The sequence below is a fragment of the Pipistrellus hanaki genome (assembly GCF_964339955.1).
Source record: "Pipistrellus hanaki genome assembly, chromosome: 1".
Classification (NCBI taxonomy): Eukaryota; Metazoa; Chordata; class Mammalia; order Chiroptera; family Vespertilionidae; genus Pipistrellus; species Pipistrellus hanaki.
Window position 1 is genome coordinate 105,730,078 of NC_140503.1, and position 13,817 is coordinate 105,743,894.

Consider the following 13,817-nt stretch of genomic DNA (forward strand, 5'->3'; position numbering starts at 1 on the left):
CAAAAGGAAGATAATCAATTCAATAAAAAATGGGCAAAGGACCTAAATAACACTTTTTGAAAGAGGACATAAAAAAAGGCCGAGAGATATGAAAGCATTCTCAAAGTCACTAATGATTCCAGTGATGCAGATCAAAACAATAATGAGATACCATCTCACATCTGTCAGAATAGCTATCATCAACAAATCAACAAATGACAAATGCTGGTGAGGATGTGGAGAAAAAGGAACCCTAGTACACTGATGGTCTGAGTGCAGACTGGTGCAGCCATTGTGGAAGGCAGTATGGAGTTTCCTCAAAAAGTAAAACATGGATCTCCCATTTGACCCAAGAATCCCATTTTTAGGACTATATCCCAAGAAACCGGAAATACCAATCAGAAAAGATATATGCACCCATATTTTTATAGAAGCACAATTTATAATAGCAAAGATTTAGGAACAATCTAAGTGCCCATCAGCAAATGAGTGGATTAAAAAACTGTAGTACATCTACACAATGGGATACTAAGCTGCTATAAAAAAGAAGGAACCTTTACCATTTGCAATAGCATGGATGGAACTGGAGAACATTATGCTAAGCGAAATAAGCCAGTCAGAGAAAGATAAATATCGCATGATCTCACTCAAATGTGGGATATAATTATCAACATAATTTGATGAACAAGAATAGATCCAGAGACAAATGGCAGGGAGTGTGTGTTAGACAGCAACCAAAGGACTTATATGCATGCATATTGGCATAACCAATGGGCATATAAACTGGGGCGGTGTGGTTCACATGGGGATGGGAATGGTTGGGGGGTGGTCAAGCGGGGGGAAAGGAGACATATGTAAAACTTTAGACAATAAATACTTAAAAAAAGAAAGAAAGAAAGAAAGAAAAGATTCACAATTCTAAGGAGAAATATGATTTCTCCAAAGTCACATTGTGATATACTGGCCCGTGTTCACAAAGATAATATGTTCAAAAATGTGAATCACAATATTGCTTATAATGACAAAACACAGCCCACTAAGTAATCATCAAGAAAGAGTTTGTTAAATAAATTAAGATTAATCCATACAATAAAATTGAATGTAGCCATAAAAAAATAAAATGTAGAGAAGAAAAATTGGTGGTCTAATAGGCAGACGTGTCATGCACCTTATCCTGGGGCCAGACTGGAAATACAACTAAATCAGAGAACAATAAATTAGGCCCAGCTGCAGAGGCAATCTACAACAGGGGAAGAAAACACCTGGAGACCTGTATGAAGGATGGCAAGGGCTGAAGAGGGACAGCAGGCAGTGGGCCAAGCTGGCAGGCAGAGAGGGAGAGGAAAGAGCTGCTTTATGGGATATTCAGTTCCCTCATTAAAATAGAAGCCCAGACCTGGCTGAGCATCAAAGCTGTGTCCCTTGGCAGCAGGTGTAACAACCAACTTTGAAAAGGAAAAGTCGCAGGATAGTAGCTGCTGGTGAGTCAGGGCTCAAGACCACAGCTGCAAAAGGCTGTGCTGTGAAGGGAAAGCAGTGTGATGCTGAAGGGAGAGAAAGCCAGTTTTGTTGTTGGTTTGTTTTGTCTTTGTTTTTATTCTCTAAACCCAGAACATAGGACTTTTCAATTGCAATCATTCCCTGAGTCTTTGGCGCAGGAAGGGAGGCACGGACTTGAGGTGCTCAAGGAGAGGCAGGGGAGCGAAGCAGGGCAGGGAGACATGGCCAGAAGTCTTGCATTGGGACATTCTTATGCTCCCAAACCTATTTCTCCAAAGAGGAGCTAGCCTTTCCCCGTAATCTCAGGGCAGGAGTTAGAGTCTGTCACACCCTTTACAGAAGAAATAAAGTCAGAAGCCAAGAATATGGGTCTGAACAGTCTCGAGGAGCCTTTAGTGACTGGATTGGGAGAGGCTGTCCACCCCACCATTCTGGGAACAGGACTGATAAAAACTCCAGGGTGCTAGCCAACCCCATTGATTTTTATAGAAGAATCTCTATCCAGCCAAGGGCAGAGTAATTTGAGCCTCTCGTGAAGAAGCTCTGGGTCAGGAAAAAACACCCATCATATTCCCTGAAAGCAAACAGCACCAACCCCACCTGTAGCCCTGTCAGAAAGAGATGCTTGAGTGATTAAGATTGACAACTGGCAGACAGGTAAAGAGGATACATTGGTCCCTTCTGCTTGCAGCCAAGGCCTGTGGAGACAGATACAAGTAGAGGACATGTGAATTGGTTGGAGCTTCCAGCAGGGTGCCAAAAGCCAAAAGACAGTGCCTGACAGTAGTTAGCACCTAAGTACCTAACAGGAATTCCAGAATTGGCAGACAAAACAGAAGAGTGAGGACCCATGGGACATTAAAACTCATCTGAAGGGAATGACACTTCACTTAAAAAAAATTTTTTTTTTCTTTTTTCTTTTTTTGCACCTTTTTCTTCCTCTGCCCTTTTTTCTCCCATTTTTCTTTTCCTTTCTCCATTTTAGTTTTTCACTTTTTCTCCCTTTTAAAATAGATATTCTTACCTGCTTTATTGATGTGCTATTATTCTAGTTTCTGTTGGTTTATTCGTATATTTCCTCTTCCCTGATCCTACCTACTCCATTTCCCCTCCTCCTTAATTTTCCTTCAATTTTACAATTTTTTTCTATATTCTTTTCTTGTCCTAATTTTTTTTAACTTGTCTCACTTCCTAAATAAATGTAGGCCTATCTGCTCTCTCTTCTACTCCCCTTTTCAAAAATGTTTCTTGTAATTTATGTATTTACTCTTCTTCTTGTCTTATTTTTTTTCTTCTTCATCTATTCTAAACCAAGTTCCCTCATCTGTTCTTCCAATTTATTAACCTTATTTTCTTTATTTAAGCTTTGCATCTACAGATTCTGTCCTCTTGATTTTTCTGGGTGTTTTTTTGTTTGTACTTTTTGGTATATTTATTGTTGTTGTTGTTGTGTTTTCTCCCTATATTATTTTTATTTGTGTTTTCTCCCTATATTCTTTTTATTCTTTTTATTTAATTATAATCAGACACCCTGACACGGAGATAAGATTCAATCCACAAACAGGACAACATTCAAGACCCAACTATATGAGGAGAACCTAATAATCTCAAGTAGAGAGCCTATCTAGAAGACCCAGCCCAGGAGACTTAAGAGACTGCACCATAGGTCCCCCAAAACAATTTCCACATAAGTCCAATTAAAAAATATGGGTGGCATGCCAGTTTGATCTAATACATGGAAACAATTACATAGTAGCAGCAAAAATGAGGAGACAAAAAAGAAACAACACCCAAATGAAAGAAAAGAAGGAAGCCAAGCAAGGAATAAAAAACCTGTTTGAAGAAATAATGACAAAAAACTTCCCTGATTTGGGGAAGAAAAGAGTCACACAAGTCCAAGAAGCACAGAGTACCAAACAAGACGAACCCAAAAAGACCAACAGGAATCTACATTGTAATTAAATTGGCAAACGTCAATGACAAAGTAAGAATCTTAAATACTTTCAGAAACAGAGTTACCTATAAGAGAACTCGAATTAGACTATCAACTGATTTTCAACAGAAACACATCAGGACAGAAGGGAATGGAATGAAGTATACAAACTGATGCAAAGGAAATGACTGAATCCAATAATACTCTACCCTGCAAGGCTATCATTCAAAATTGAAGGTGCAGTCAGGAGCTTCACAGACAAAAAAAGGCTAAGGGAGTTTATCACTACCAAGCCACCAATGTAAGAAATGCTAAGGGGACTGCTTGTTGTAAAAGGAAGAATAGAAAGGAAAGAAGGAACACAGGCATAAAGAATAAAAATGGCAACAAACAAGTATCTATCAATAATAACCTTAAACGTAAACGGATTAAATGCTCCAATCAAAAGACAGGGTAGCTGAATGGATAAGAAAATATGACCCACATATATGCTGTCTACAAGAGACCCACCTTAGAATAAAGGACTCACACATACTGAAAGTGAAAAGAAAAAAAAAATTATTTTTTCAGACAAATAGTAATGGGGGGAAAAAAGCTGGAGTAGCAATACTTGTATCTGACAAAATAGACCTCAAAGTGAAGGCCATAACAAGAGATAAGGAAGGCCACTTATAACACTAAAGGAATCAACACAACAAGAGGATATAACTCTGGTGAACATATACATCTAAATATATATATATACACACACACACACACACATACTTCTGGAAGATATCAAGGGAGAGATCAACAGCAATATAATCAGAGTATGGGAATTTAATACCCCACAAACATCACTAGATAAGTCTTCTAGACAAAAAAAAAATTAACAAGCAAATAGTAATCCTAAGTGACACTTTAGAACAGTGGAACTAACTGACATCTTCAGAACATCCCACCGCAAAGCTATGGAATATATATTTTCAAATGGGACATTTTCAAATATAAACCACATGTTAGGACACGAGCTAAGTCTCTACAAATTCAAAGATAAATATCAAGTACTATCTTATACCACAATGTAAAGAAATTAGAAATCAGCTACAATAAACACTCAAAAACAATAAAATACATGGAGGCTAAATAGCATACTATTAAACAATGAATGGGTTACTAAAGGGATCAAAGAAGAAATTAAAAACAACCTGGAAACAAATGAAAATGAACAGACAATAATCCAAAATCTATGGGACGCAGTGAAAAAGTCCTGAGAGGGAGGTTCATAGCACTATAGGTTTACCTCAAAATAAATAAATAAATAAATAAATAAATAAATAAATAAATAAATAAATAAGAAAACCTGGTAATTAGTTATCTAACACTACAACTTAAGAAATTACAAAGAGAACAACAAGAAAATCCCAGAACAAGCAGAAGGAAGGAAATAATAAAAACCACAGCAGAAATAAATATATAGAGACTAAAAAAAAATACAAAATATCAATAAAACCAAGATCCGGTCTTTTGAAAGGATAAATAAGATTGATAAAGATTTAGTCAGGCTAACCAGAAAACAAAAAGAGAGGATCCAAATAAACAAAACCCAAAATGAAAGAGGTAAAGTAACAACTGACCCCACAGAAATACACAGGATTGTAATAAAATACTTTGAACTATTATACTCCAACAAATGGGACAACCTAGATTAACTGGACATATTTCTAGAAAAATATAACCTTCCAAAACTTAATCAGTAAGAAACAGAAAATCTGGAATAGACTGATAACTACTGATGAAATTGAAGCAGTAATAAACAAACAAACAAACAAACAAAAAACACCATATACACACAGAGAGAAAACAAAAGCCCTGGTCCAGACAGATTCACAAGGGAGTTTTACCAAATTTCAAAGAAGAACTAACACCTCTACTCCTCAAACTATTCCAAAAAATTCAAGAGGAAGGAACACTTCCAAACTTTTGAAGAGGCCAGCAGCACCCTAATTCCAAATCCAGATAAAGACATGACAAAGAAAGAGAACTACAGACCAATATTCCTCAGCAAAATTTTAGCAAACCAGATGTAGCAATACATTAAAAATATCATACATCATGAACAAGTGGGATTTATTCTGGAGAAGCAAGGCTGATACAAGATTCTCAGATTAATAAATGTGATAAAGCACATAAACATATTGCAAGATAAAAATCACACATTATAACAATCGATGCAGAAAAAGCATTTGTCAAAATCCAACACTTTTTTTGTTTTGTTTTTGTTTTTCAACACTCTTTTTTGATAAAAACTGTCAGCAAAGTGGAAATAGAAGGAACATACCTCAACCTAATAAAGGACATATATGACAAACCTACAGCCAACACCATGTGCAATTGGAAAATACTAAAAGCATTTCCCCTAGAACAAGACAGGAATGCCTTCTTTCACTACTCTTGTTCAACATATTTCTGGAAGTCCTGGCCATAGTGATCAGACAAGAAAAAGAAATAAAAGGCATCCAAACTGGAAAGGAGGAAATAAAACTCTCATAATTGGCAGATGACAAGATACTATACATAGAAAATCCTAAAGACTACTTCAAAAAACTACCTGATTTAATAAATGAATTCATAAACATAGTAGGATACGAAATTAGCATCCCAAAATCCATAGCATTTTTATATGCCAATAGTGAACTTTCAGAAAGAGAACTTAAAAAAAATCCCATTTACCATTGCAACAAAAAAATTAAGATACTTAGGAATAAACTTAACCAAGGAGGTAAAAGACCTGTATTCTGAAAACTATAGGGCATTGAAAAAAGAGACAGAGGAAGTCGTATACAAATGGAAGAATATACTGTGTTCATGGATTGGTATTCATAGACATTATAATGTTTAAACTACCTAAAGCAATCTATAGATTCAATGCAATCCCTATTAAAATACCAACAGCATATTTCACAGCCCTAGAACAAATACTCCAAAACTTTATATGACATAAAAAAAAAAAAAAATCCCTGAGTAGCAACAGCAATCTTGAGAAAGAACAACAAAGTTGGAGGAATCACAAAACCAGATATCAAATTATACTACAAAGCTGCGGTATTCAAAATAACCTAGTACTGGCACAAGAACATGAACATAGATCATTGGAACAGAACAGAGAACCCAAAAATTGACCCAAGCCACTATGCTCAATTAATATTTGATAAAGGAGGCAAGAGCATACATTGAAACAGAGACAGTCTCTTGAACATATGGTTTTGGGAAAATTGAGCAGGTACATACAAAAAAATGAAACTAAATCACCAATTTATACCCTACACAAAAATAAACTCAAAATGGATAAAATACTTAAATGTAAGATGTGAAAACCATAAAAATCCTAGAAGAAACCATAGGCAGCAAAGTCTCAGATATCTCTCATATGTTTACTGATACCTCTCCTAGGACAATGGAAATGAAGGAGAAAATAAACAAATAGGGTTACATAAAAATATAAAGCTTCTGCATAGCAAAAGAAACCATCATCAAAATAATAAGAGAGCCCTCTACATGGAAGAACAATCTTTGCCAATAATACCTCTCATAAAGGGTTACTATCCAAAATATATAAGGAGCTCATACAATGTAACAAATGGAAGAAAAACAATCCAATTGAAAAGTGGGCAAAGAACTTAAATAGACACTTCTCCAAAGTGGACAAACAGGCCAAGACACATGAAAAATGCTCAAAATCACTAATCATCTGAGGGGGTACTGGGGGTATGGAGCCACTGAGCAAAAAAAAAAGGGAGGGGAGTGAAAGAACTCATAGACATGGACAACAGTGTGGTGATTGTAGCAGGGAGGGGGAGCAGAGAAGGAATGGGAGGAGGTAGACAAGTTTATGGGGGAGATAAATGGTGACAGAAAAAATTAAATTCTATTTAATAATAATTAAATAAAAAGATAGACAACCCTATCTCCACACATACACACATTTGTGGGCACGCACACACACATACTCAATACTATGCTACACTGACAGAAAAGGTACCCCTGACCTAAGATTCTTATAAAACACCCAAATCAACAAAATAAAATACATAATTACTAAGTATTTTAGGGTTAGAACATCAAACCTACTCAAGTTCATAAAAATTACCCCTTCATAATAACACATGAAGAAGAAAACTGTAACAAAATACTCCATACTAAATTAAATATCTTCAAGTAAGCATTTGGAGGTATGCAAAGCATTTCGAGGTAAGAAATTCAAAAATTAAAGGCAGAAAAGGACAGTAAGAAGTTTTTAAAAGATTAGATTTAACATAGAAAATGTGTGAAAGAAAAAGTCAAAACCATCGAGACTCAAAGATTAAGTCACAAAGCCCCACAGGAGAATAGATCCAAATAAAATTTTACTAGAAGCATTGGAGCAAGCCTGAGAAGCAACAAAGAGAGTGAAAATGAGGGACAGGAACAAAATGGATCAATACTATATGGCTGAAATAAAAGAAGGCCTAAGGAGGAAAATATACAAGGTTCTAAAAATAAAGATAAAACAATTTAATAGAATACTTAAAACTACTTCCCAAGAACACTTCTGGAGGTAAGAAAATACTAAAATGTACATACTGAAAAGGTCTAAGAGATAACTTGGAAACTTAACCAGAATGATAACTTTGAAAACATACCCTAATAAAACTATTAAATTTGCCAAAACTGGTTTGGCTCAGTGGATAGAGAGTCGGCCTGCAGACTGAAAGGTCCCAGGTTCGATTCTGGTCAAGGGCATGTACCTTGGTTGTGGGCACATCCCCAGTAGGGGGTGTGCAAGAGGCAGCTGATCAATAGTTCTCTCTCATTGATGTTTCTGACTCTCTATCCTTCTCTCTTCCTCTCTGTAAAAAAATAAAATACATTAAAAAACTATTAAATTTTAAAAAGAAATTAAAAAACGAAACAAAACAAACAAAAAAAACCTTCAAGTACAAGGATCAAAACTGAAATTCATACTATTATCAATTACCCTAACCACAGCTTATAATGCCAAGTAACAATGGAGCTGTATTAAAAACAACTCAGAAAGAATAACTGAACTTACAATTTTCTATTTAGACAAACTGTCCGTTAAGTATCAAGATATAGAAAAACTTTAAACAAGCAAGGTAGTAGAATATTCTGAACCCATGTTTCCTTCTTGAGCAACATATTGTATGAGCTCCATCCTACCTAATAAAAGAGCAGTATGCAAATTAACCATACCTCTGCTACACCCATAAGCCATGCCCACCAGCCAATCAGAGCGAGTATGCAAATAAACCCAACCAAGATGGCTACAGCCACAGAGAGCAGGAGGGAGGCTTGGGTTTCTCTGGCAATGGAAGAAGCCAAGCTTTCCGCCTACCCTACTGGCCTAAGCCTCCTCTCCAGGCTACAAAGTTTCAATTATAGAAGGTAAACAAATCCAAACAGAAATGGCGGCAGCCATGGAGCAAGCAGGAGACTTGGCTCCGCTCCAGGCTACAGTTTCAATTGTAGAAGGTAAATCTATCCCCCACTTGGGTTGCCAGGGATGTGGCTAGCCTTCAAACCACAACAAGCCCCTTGCTCAGGCCACTCCATGCTCCAAGGGAACCTCCACCCTGTTCCAGGACACCCTTCTTGGACCCCACCCATGCACCAGGCCTCTATCCTATCTAATAAAAGAGTAATATGCAGATTGACCATCACTCCAACATACAATATGGCTGCCCCTATGTGGTCAAAGATTCTGCCTCCATGAGGACACAAGATGGCAATCACAAGATGGCCAGCAGGGGAGGGCAATTGGGAGGGACCAGGCCTGCAAGGGAGGGCAGTTGTGAGTGATCAGGCAAGCAAGGAAGGGCAGTTGGGAGGGACCAGGCCTGCAAGGGAGGGCAGTTGGAGGCAATCAACTCTTCAGGGGAGGGCAGTTGGGGGTGATCAGGCCAGCAGAGGTGGGAAGTTGGGAGCAAACAGGCTGGCAGGGTAGCAGTTAGACATCAATCAGGCTGGCATGGGAGTGATTAGGGGGTGATCAGGCTGGCAGGCAGAAGCAGTTAGGGGCAATCAGGAAGGCAGGCAGGCGAGTAGTTGGGAGCCAGCAGTCCTGGATTGTGAGAGGGATCCAAGATTGTAGAGGGTGCAGGCTGCACTGAGGACACCCCCATGCATGAATTTCGTGCACCAGGCCTCTAGTCCACTATGAGATGAGGGAGGAAACCTGAGCAAAACAACTAATGATGAGCACCAATAATTAATTATAGATGCAAGACTTAAAGGCAGGAATCTAAGTGGAAGAACAACATGCTATATATTATATATAATGTATTTTATGTGCAGGAGAGTAGAAATTATATGGCTAAAAAATACATAGTTTTAAAAATACCATTATAAACAGCATGATAGTAAAGGAGAAAATAAGAAAACAGAGGATGACTGAGGACCTAATGCCCAGCATAGTGACCATAGTCAACATATAAACTTCAAAGTGCTAAGAGACTTGGTTTTAATTGTTCTCCAGCACACGTGCGCGCACGCGCGCGCGCACACACACACACACACACACACACAAAATGATAATTATGTGATGTAATATAGCTAATGCTACAGTGGTAATCATTTTGCAATGTATAAATGTATCAAATCAAAACATTGTATATCTTAAACTTAAGACAATATTATATGCCAATTGACTCAATTGAAAAAAGAAAATAGAGGACTAAGGCTCTTAGATAATATTACATAAAAAGTAACCATATAAACCTGATGATTTCTCATTCTATATCTTTTTTAAAATGGCATTAGGATTTTAATGGGGATTACATTAAATCTGCATATTGCTTTGGGTAATATGATCATTTTAACTATGTTGATTCTTCCAATCTACAAACATGGGATTTTTTTTTTCATTTTGATGTGTGGTTTTCAATATCTTTTAATAATCCTTTGTAATTTTCAACATATAGGTCCTTCATATTCTTTGTCAAGTTTATTCTGAGGTATTTTATTCTTTTGATTACTATTGCAACTAATTTTTTTTCCATTTACTTAAGTTTTGTTGTTGGTATACAGGAGGGCAATGGATTTTTGCACATTGATTTTGTATCTGGCAACTTGGCTATAGATCCCAAATAGCCAAAGAAATCTTGAAAGAAAGAAAAAAAAAGCTGGAGGTATCATACTACTTGACTTCAAATTATACTACAGAGCTACGATAATCAAAACAGCATAGTATTGGCAGAAAAACAGACACACTGATCTGTGGAACAGAATACAGAGCCTGGCTATGAAACCACACATATATGGACAGATAATTTTCAACAAAGGAGCCAGAAATGTACATTGGAATAAAGACAGTCACTTCAATAAATGGTGCTGGAAGAACTGGAAAGCCACATGCAAACGAATGAAATGGGATTACAGTGTGGCCCCATGTACAAAAGTTAATTCAAAATAGATCAAAGACCTAAAATATAACACCCAAAACTATAAGTTACAGAGAAAATATAGGTACCAAACTTATAGAACTGGTTTGTAGAGAACATTATATAGATTTAACCCCAAAGGCAAGGGAGGTAAAGGCAAAAATAAATGAATGAGGCTATATGAAACTGGAGAGCACAGCAAAAAGAAATGGACAAAAAAACAAGAAAGCAGCCAATCAGATGGGAGATGATATTTGAAAACAGTAGCTCTGGCAAAGGTTTAATTTCCAAAATATGCAAAGAACTCATAAAACTCAACACCAAACAATCCAATCAAAATGTAGGCAGAGGGCCTGAAAATACACCACTCTCAGATAGACATACAAATAGCCAATAGATATATGAAAATACTAGAGACCCAGTGCATGAAACTTGTGCATAGGGTGTGTGTTTTGGGGGGGGGGGGTCCCTCAGCCCAGCCTGCACCCTCTCCAATCTTGGACCCTTTGAGGGACGTCTGACTGTCTATTTAGGTCCGGACATCCCTCTCACAATCCAGGACTGCTGGCTCCCAACTGCTCACCTGCCTACCTTCCCAATTGCCCCTAACTGCTTCTGCTTGCCAGCCTGATCACCCCCTAACCACTCCCTCCCAGCCTGATCAACACCTAACTGCTCCCTGGCCAGCCTGATTGCCTCTAACTGTCCTCCCCTGCCAGTCTGGTCACCCCTAACTGTCGGCCCCTGCAGGCGTGGTCCCCGCAACTGCCCTCCCCAACTGCACTCCCCTGCTGGCCCAGTCACCCCTAACTGTCCTCCCCTGCTGGCCTAGTCCCCCCGCTCCCAATTGCCCTCTCTTGCTGGCCTGGGTCCCCCCCAACTGCCCTTCTCTGCCAGCCTGGTCACCTCCAACTGGTCACAACTGCCCTCCCCTACAGGCCATCTTGTGCCCACGTGGGGGCAGCCATCTTTGAACGCATGGGGGCGGCCATCTTGTGTCCTTGAGTGACAGTCAATTTGCATATTACTCTTTTATTAGATAGGATGTTCAACCTCACTTGCAATTAGGAAAATGCAAATCAAAACTACAGAACTTATACCTGTTAGAGTGGGCATTATCAACAAGACAAATAATAATACGTATTAAAGAGGTTGTGAAAAAAAGGGAGCCCTCATCCACTGCTGCTGGAATGTAGACTGGTGCAACCACTATAGAAAGCAGTCTGGCAATTCATCAAAAAAAATTAAAAATAGAGCCACCATTGGAGTCTCCACCTGCCACTTCCAGCCCACCACCCTGTAGCCAATGCAGCTGTGAGGAGCTGTGTAGGAATGGTGTTGGGCGCAGGGCCTGTCTCACAGGTCTCAGTCTCCAGGTGCCCCGAATAAAGATAGCAGTGATGCTGAATCTGGCAAGCAAACTGAAACAGGATGATGGTCTCAAAGGGTCCTGGATGCTAGCCACAGCCTCTGACTCTACTTGGAGAGTGTTTGTGAGAAACAGGCTGCTTGTTAAAGAGGAGGGTTACTACCAGAGTGGAAAATTTCAGTTTGAAATAGAAGTTCCTGATGCATACAATGTGGTGCCACCCAAAGTGAGATGCTTGACCACGATCTGGCACCCCAACATTACAGAGACAGGTGCGATATGTCTGAGTTTACTGAGAGATTATTCAATCAATGGCTGGGCTCCCAAGAGGACACTAAAGGATGTTATTTGGGATTAAACTCTTGTTTTACTCATCTTCTGAACTTCAATGACCCACTGAATATGGAGGCTGCAGAGCATCACCTGTGGGATAAGGAGGACTTCCAGAACAAAATGGAAGACTACATTAAGGGTACACCAGATGATGGAAAGGGTGCTCTACTAGAGGGTACTCTCCAGCTCTCAAGGGGGCCTCCATTCCAGTCCTTATGTCCTACAGATCCACTGGTTCTGCTGAGTTCTGTGACATGTCCTGTGGAAGAACCTCTTTACGACTGCCCATTGTAGACAGAGTTCCACATAATACAGCAAGAAAATGCATTGTCTGCTTACCTTAATATGTTTACTTTGTGAACCTGTACTGTGTAGGCTGAGGAAATGCTTGAGAAGTTGTAATGAACTTAGAATCAGAGCTTGCTTCTTACCTTCCCCCAAATCACTTCCCTGCACAGCAATGTCAATGACCTGCCAGGAGTTGACAGGTGGGTGTCTCGAGCCCACTACAAACTGTGATCGAATGATAGTCTCTTATCTCCTCCCATGAATGTCGGCCCTCCCTCAATGTCTGAGGCTTCCCAGAATGCAGTCATTGACTGTAGATCTCTTACTGAAATGTGTATTTTATTTAATGTAAGTATATTTTGGAATGGATTTGTAATTTGTACAATTTAATGTTTTGTTTTTTCTATTCTCCTTTAGTTTGTATCTTCATTGTATAAAGCAGAAAGAAGAATCTTGGATCAAGCAATTATTGAAGAGAAATACAAAGAAAATATGGAAAACATGCATTCTGCCCAAATGCAAAAGAGAAAGAAAGAAAAGAACAAAACTACTATATGACCCAACAACCCCATTACTGGGTATATACCCAAAAAACTTGAATTCACTTATTCACAAAGATATATGCATTCCTATGTTCATTGCAGCATTATGCATGGTAGCCAAAACATGAAAACAACCAAAGTGACCTGAGATAGAGGACTAGATAAAGAAGATGTGGTGCATATACATAATGGAATACTACTCAGCCATAAGAAAAGGTGAAATAACACCATTTGCAACAACATGGATGGACCCTGAAAACATTATGCTAAGTGAAATAAGTTAGACCAAAAAAGCTAAGAACCATATGATTTCACTCATGTGTGGAATATAAAGCAGAAACTTATGAACACAAACAGCAGTGTGGTGGTTGCCAGAGGGAATGGGGTGTAAGAGTGTGGGGAAAGGAGTTCTAATATGATGTGATAGGAAATTATCTGACTTTGGGTGGTGGGAA

General features: G+C 38.5%; 1 protein-coding gene and 1 pseudogene across 10 annotated transcripts in view; one reads left to right on the forward strand and one right to left on the reverse strand.

Moving 5' to 3' along the window:
* LRRC49 (leucine rich repeat containing 49) overlaps positions 1 to 13,817 on the reverse strand; it is a 182,350-nt gene that overhangs the window by 99,604 nt on the left and 68,929 nt on the right. The gene's annotated exons all lie outside the window — the stretch shown is intronic.
* On the forward strand, positions 12,231 to 12,826 carry LOC311612339 (NEDD8-conjugating enzyme UBE2F-like; annotated as a pseudogene). The gene has a single exon. The product of its transcript is annotated as an NEDD8-conjugating enzyme UBE2F-like (transcript).